Below are 5,146 nucleotides of genomic sequence, written 5' to 3' on the forward strand. Positions count from 1 at the left end.
AATCACGAAGAGCATGGGGAGAAATAATTCAAGCTTTGAAAGATAATAATCTCCAGCCAAGATTGAGATATCCTGCACAACTGTCCCTGGAAATTGATGGAAAAACGAGGTGCTTCCAGGATAAAGATGAACTGGGGGAATTTGCAACCACCAATTCAACCCTACAGAAAGTATTGCAGGATATTCTAAAAAAAGAAAAATACAAAGAACCCAGAAATAGTGGCAGGGAGGCCACAACGAATGGAGCAGAGAACAAAATGAAGAAGACAAACTGACAGCTACTGACAGAAAAAGAGCTCAACAGAAATGAGACAGAGAAGATTGGATGATAGGAACAGCTTTTTTTGGAGAAAATGACATCTTAATAGGTAATGCTGATTTAGTACCATCTTGTTTTGAAGTCTCATCTAGCTTTTGTTCTTCTGTCTCCAATGGTCTAAACAGGTTGTATCTTATTGGATTTTGTTATGTACGATAGTATAAGCAAAAACCTTTTAAAGACAAGGAGATTATACAGAGACCATTGTTCATTTTCTGTTAGTCGATTCTAAATACTCTATAATGCTGTCATTCTCTTAAATGGTTTTACATTGTTTTGATATACTTAATGCTACAGTATATGAAGTTGTACTCAAGGACTTCAGGGAGGGAGTCAATATGGTAACTATTTTTGGGTCAGGAATATCTGGTGGTGAAACACTATTCTGCTTAAATGGTTATGTTTTGATCTGCCCTGTTTCGCTGTTATGCCCTCTTTTTTCTCAATCTCCACTCCATTATTTACTTTTTTTATTTTTATCCATTTAATTAAAGGGAAAAATATAGCAGGATATAATATAGTAACCCACTTTGACTCTCTATTATCTCGATTTGAAGCCCTGTATTACTCTCACCATCTTGTTTTTGACTGAGGTTCCTCTATTCTGTTTTGCTGGATAGTATCAGGTTCGAAAGTTTAGGCATCAGCTGAGAAGATAATGAGATTCATTATAACGCCCATTCTCGTTGACTTTTATCTACTTTTGAAGACCTACAATATCTCCAATGTTTTGGTTTTGTCGGTTTTATTCTTTACGGTTTTGTTCAATTGTATTATAACTAATGATATAGGCAATTCTATTAGAAATAGCGGGAGGCATTATGGTAACCATTGTTGATCACCTTGTATTATGTTTTTATAATATCTATTATGTCCACCCTTTTGACTTGACCGATTCTGTTCTGTTATGTCACATTTGGTTTTACTCTCTTCCAAAAAAGCAATAAGAACCGTGGGTGCAATGAAACCCAAAATGTGTAATAGTCACTGTACAAAAGAGAGGAAAAGAAAGTGCTCTAAACTATATAACTGCATGTATATTTAAATGTATAAGATAGAAAATGATATCACAGAGTTTTATTGGATCATTGAACAGAACTGTTTGCAGTATCATTGTTGGAATGTCCACTCTACAAGCTTTAATTTTGTGACTGGAACAATTATTTCTAAGATGGCAATAGGTAATCCATTAACTAGTGATTTCCTACTGCGCATTTTTTTCTTCTGTAAATCTGTATAACTTGTACCCCTTCACTGTTTTTTTTTCTTTCTTTTCTTTTCTCCTTAAATAAAAATTTTAAAAAAAAAAGAAATTAAGAGAGTATTAATCCCAATACTCCTCAAATGCTTCAATTACTTTGAAAGAGAAGCAACTGTCCCTAATCCATTCTTGGAGGCAAGAATGATACCAAAACCAGAGAAAGACCCAACCAAAAAGGAGAACCACAGGCCAATCTCCCTAATGAACATCAATGCAAAAATTCCCAATAAAATACTGGTAAATAGAACGCAGCAAGTCATCATGAAGAGTATACATCAATGGCCCTGAATCAAGGCTGGCAGCTTCCTGATGCTGTTGGTTTCAAGCAGGAGCCTAAAGAGATGTCTTTATATAGTCTGTTGGCCATTTTAGAACTTGGGAGTGAAATAGTCTATTCATTAGAAAGAAACAGCTTGAAGCAACCCCTTTCCCCTTCCCCAAGTGAGCAGCCGTGAGTGTGGCAGACTGCAGCAGCCCAGGACAGGAGCTACTGGCATTTACTGGGACCTGTACCATGCTGAGACCTGGAGCACCGGGAAACCAAGCAACCCATCCCCCGCTGCCTGTTTTGTGTTGAACTTCAATATACATGAAAGTATGGACAGCTATTTTGAAGAGAACCAGAGATTCTACAACAGCCATTAGTAACTTCTCTATTGTCTGATTTTGAAGACCTAAAATGCCTCCCTCATTCTGTTTGGATCAGTTTTATACTATGTTGTTTTGTATGAATTCTCTATATGCAAAGAAATGGGCAAATATTTGGAAGAAAACAAGACACAAGATGATAGATAGTGAAAAAAAAAGAGTATACATCATGACCAAGTGAGGTTTATCCCAGGAATGCAGGGATGATTTACCATACACAAATCAATAAACATAATATACCACATCAACAAAGACAAAAATCACATCATCTTCTCTGTTAATGCAGAAAAACCTTTTGATGAAGTCCAAAACTTGTTCATGATAAAAACCTTACAGAAACTTGGAATAGATAGTATCTACCTCAATCTGAGAAAAACCTATGACAAACCAATAGCCAACATTATACTAAAGGGACAAAAATTGAAAGCTTTTACTCTAAAACCAGGCACAAGACAAGGATGTTCACTATCACTTCTCCTATTTGATATAGTTCTGGAAACATTAGCCAGAGCAATTAGACATGAGAGAGAAATAAAAGGAATAAGGTTAGGAATAGAAGAAGTTAAATTATCAGTATTGGCAGATGACATGATACTTTATATAGAAGATCCCAAAAACTCCATCAAAAGACTACTAGAGTTAATAAGTATATTCAACAGTATAGCTGAATACAAAATTAACAGTCAAAAATCAATAGCATTCCTGTACACAAACAACAAACTCACTGAGAGAGAAATTATGGAAATGATACCTTTCACAATAGCATCCAAAACAGTGAAATATTTAGGAATCAACCTAACAAAGGATATAAAAGACCTGTATGTTGAAAACTATACTACTCTAAAAAACAAGATTGAAGAGGATATTATAAAATGGAAGGATGTTACTTGGTCTTGGTTAGAAAGAACCATTGTGAAAACTGCCATACTCCCAAAACTGTTACACAGATTTAATGCAATCCTAATCAAAATACCATTAACCTACCTTATAGATGTAGAGAAAACATTCCTAAAATTCATCTGGAAACAGAAGATACCCAGAATAGCAAAGGCAGTCCTGAGCAACAAAGGCAGAGTTGGAGGCATCTCAATCCCTGACTTAAAACTATACTACAAAGCTACAGTGATAAAATCAGCAATGTATTGACCAAAAAACAGATCTGAGGATCAATGGAACAGATTAGCAGATGCAGACATAACTACAAAGACACTTAGATATCTTATCTTTGACAAAGGGGCTAACCACAATCACTGGAAGAAAGATAGCCTCTTTAATAAATGGTGCTGGAGAAATAAGCTTTCCACACACCAGAGACTGAAACTAAACTCAGGTCTATCATCACACACTAAACTAAAGTCAAAATGGATCAAATTTATAAATATTAAAATAGAAACATAAACCTACTAGAAGACAAGATAGGTAGAAATCTTGATGACATTGGGGTAGGCAAAGAGTTCACAAACAAAACATAAACTGTGAAGGGAGGAGCAAAGATGGCAGATAGATAACAACTGGCTACAAAGGCCTCAACTTAGAATTCAACATAATACAGAGTGGGGAGCCCGAAACAGAGGAAAATGAATTCTCTCGTCCCAAAAGAATTTAAGCAGGTGACTTGCCGACCATTCAAGGTCCCGCAGCCACAATTTGCGGAGATCCCACCATGATTTGCCGAGCCATCTGAGGTCCCGTCACTTGACTACCTGGAGGCGCAGTTACATTGACTTCGGGGTCGGCGAGCCAAACGGAGAGCTGAGATAGCAGGGTGCCTACATCGACCTGTGGTGAGTGACAGGAGTGGAGCCATTCCATAAATAGGGGGGCTCCAGTGGATGACATTCTGGGACCAGGCAGGACTGGCAAGTACAAGGGGCAGCAGTGACTTCAGTCAATTGTTCCCTTCCTGAACGGGATTGGTAGAGTGAGCTAGGCCTAGGTCATGTGACCTGGCTGAGACCCAATAGGTTATCCAAAATCAAGTCCCTAGAGTGGTGGTGCACACTAGCCACATTAACCCAGTGAGGCTTCAGAAGTTTGAATGACCTGGAGTGGGGGAGCAGGGCAAAGTAATACAGTGCAGGCCACAGCAGCTTGACTGATCTGGAAGGGAGGGGCCAGCATACACTGTCCCTCTCTGCAACTCACTAGCACACTGCAGTCAGAAGGGTCACCAAACCAGTGCACTTCAGAAGAATTGTAACCAACAAAGAAAGAAACTGGGGCCTCCTGGAAGAAGCAAAACAGATGGGAAGAGGAAGCAACAACAAAAAGTCCCCAGATCCCAACCCTGAGAACATTGACCAGGACAGGTCAATACAAAGGAGAATGAGGGCAGCAAACATGCAATATCAGACACAGCACCAGTGGACATATATTCGGGACCTCATAGATGAGTTCAAAAGTGAAATATCTAGCCAACTAAAGCAAGATATAAGAAGATTAATAAAAGAGATACTAAGCACCCCTCAAGGAGACACAAACAGAAGAAGGGAGGAACTCAAACAAAGGGGAGAACCATTTGATGAAGAATATAAAAAAAATATAGAATACATGAAGCAGATTCAAAGAAATCACCAGGAAATTAAAAACTCTATGGAAAGATGGCAAATCAGCTTGAAAGAAACTAAGGATAGATTATCCAAACTGGAGGATAATTTTGCAATGTGGGAGTATGAAAGGGAAAACTTTTTAAAAACAAGGAAACAAGCAGTAACAAACAAAGGCTAGAAGATGACAAAGAATCTATAATTTGAGAATAAAGAATGTGAATGAAGAAGCTTGGGTACAAACAAAGGAACTACAAATGTTATTCACAGAAATAATTAAAGAAAACTTCCCAAACATAGGAAAAGGCAGACTTCTTGACACAAACCATCAAGTCAAGAAGAGCCTGGAGTGAAATATTACAAGCCCTGAAA

General features: G+C 37.8%; 1 non-coding gene across 1 annotated transcript; it reads left to right on the forward strand.

Moving 5' to 3' along the window:
• Positions 1 to 1,858: 1,858 nt before the first annotated feature.
• LOC111754656 (small nucleolar RNA SNORA2/SNORA34 family) lies at positions 1,859 to 1,994 on the forward strand. The gene has a single exon (XR_002789338.1). It is a non-coding gene; the product is annotated as a small nucleolar RNA SNORA2/SNORA34 family (small nucleolar RNA).
• Positions 1,995 to 5,146: the final 3,152 nt, after the last annotated feature.

The sequence above is a fragment of the Cavia porcellus genome, unplaced genomic scaffold (genome assembly GCF_034190915.1).
Source record: "Cavia porcellus strain 051 isolate PalLab524CR breed Dunkin Hartley unplaced genomic scaffold, mCavPor4.1 scaffold_10, whole genome shotgun sequence".
NCBI classification, from domain to species: Eukaryota; Metazoa; Chordata; class Mammalia; order Rodentia; family Caviidae; genus Cavia; species Cavia porcellus.